We start from the raw sequence: 1,826 nt of genomic DNA on the forward strand, positions 1-1,826 counted from the left end.
AAAGAAAAAAAATAATAAAAAATTAATTTTCAAAGAAAAAAATTTCCTGCCTTTTTTTTAATACCTTAAGAAAATAAAAGAAATTGGGGGAAAAATCCTGACACAAAGGATCATAATTCATGCATGAAAGGGTTAATATTAATTAAATAAAGTTAACACAATTCATGTCTGTACAGGAAAAACATCAATCCGATTGGAAGAATATAAAATGCATTTTTAAAATAATTATAACAAAGAAGAGCAGCTGTTTTTAATCCTGAACAGTAATGGGTCTAGAAAACGTTGAGCTAATGCAGTAGAGCAATGCAATGTAGTCTAACTTGAGATGTTACTAAACATCTCAAGTTAGACGAGAAGATGTTGTTTAGTGGGATATGAAGATACAGGTTGGGTTTTTTCAATCTGTTGGTGCCACTCTTTAAAACTGTACATGCCGTGACCACAGGGAGCCCCTAGCTGAAGCAGAGGGGGCAACCACACTCATGGCCAACTCTACCATCCCGGTTTCAGTGCACGTTATTGTTAGTGACCTTCTGGTGACCCCTAAGAGCCCAAAATTGACTGAGGATCCTCCTGGGGCCCCAGGAGTGGACTACGAAGGCACAAGTGGGCTTGTTTTGATTGCACAATCTCTTTAAAGTTGTACCTGGTATAATTGCGTTGGACCCTCATTAGTTCCACTCTCTCACCCCACAAACTTGATTCATCTCCCCTCTCACCACTTAGTCTCCTTCACCAGTAAGAAACTCAGTTTCTCAGTTCCATATTTTCTTGTCATCACTAACCTACCTCTCCTCCTCAGCCATAACTGCTCCCAAACCATGGAAGAAAGAAAATGTTTAATAAATCTTTCATCATTTTATGTGCTGTTTTCAAATAAACATTTTTCCTTTAACAGGTTTCCCATACGTCATTCTGCATGTGAATAAACAAAACTGAACTCCAACATAACCAACCTGCAAAATTGGCCTCCGATTTAAAGCTAATACTGGCATATTCAAATTCTATTATTAACTGTTTAATCGTGACTGTAAATTAATGCATCTGTTACAGTAAGATTAAGATTTTCAAAAAGAAACCTGCTTTTGTTGATTTCATCTCTTATTTATGTAACACAAACACCAAGTTTTATTGAGTTCAGAGTCCTCCAATACAAAACTTGCTCAAGTAATAGTTTACCTGCAGATTTTTACTGTGCAGAAAATGTTTTACTACTAAAGAGTTGGTAAATTATCTCACACACGAAGAATACCAACACTACTTGTGCTGTCCTCGCCCTGAGTTTTCGGTCTTTTCAGCCGCTAGACAGCCAGACAACGACGCTCCAATAACCAAACTTCTTTCTTTTTTAGTTGTTTATTGAAGAGTGGCCTCTGACCACTACCATCACTTTGACCTACAAGGCTTAATATTAGCTAACATAGCAAAATAGCCGTTCTTACTATGAGCTAAAACGAAAAACATTTTCCTAAATGACTTCAGCATACAAATTACTTACACCAGCATTACATAAAACAAAGAGACACTTATTATTTTCACAATTAATCAATACGGTAACACTTTATTTGAAGGGGGTTGAATAAGACTGACATGACACTTTCCATGTTGACCATGTTCAACGTCATATTTATTTCTTAGTGCATCATTGCTCCTACAGGTTACACTAACTGTAAGTAGTGTGCTGCCTTTTGTGTAGTTAAGCTGGACCAGTAAGATTTTGAAAACCGCACTAGAGCACCCCCTGGTGGATATTTTTGTTATGTTGCCTTTGTGGCCCTAAAAGAAAAGAAATAGACCCAAGAAATCATTACTGATATAAATTTGTT

The sequence above is a fragment of the Poecilia latipinna genome, unplaced genomic scaffold (assembly GCF_001443285.1).
Source record: "Poecilia latipinna isolate Pla-1442-1.1 unplaced genomic scaffold, P_latipinna-1.0 Scaffold533, whole genome shotgun sequence".
Classification (NCBI taxonomy): Eukaryota; Metazoa; Chordata; class Actinopteri; order Cyprinodontiformes; family Poeciliidae; genus Poecilia; species Poecilia latipinna.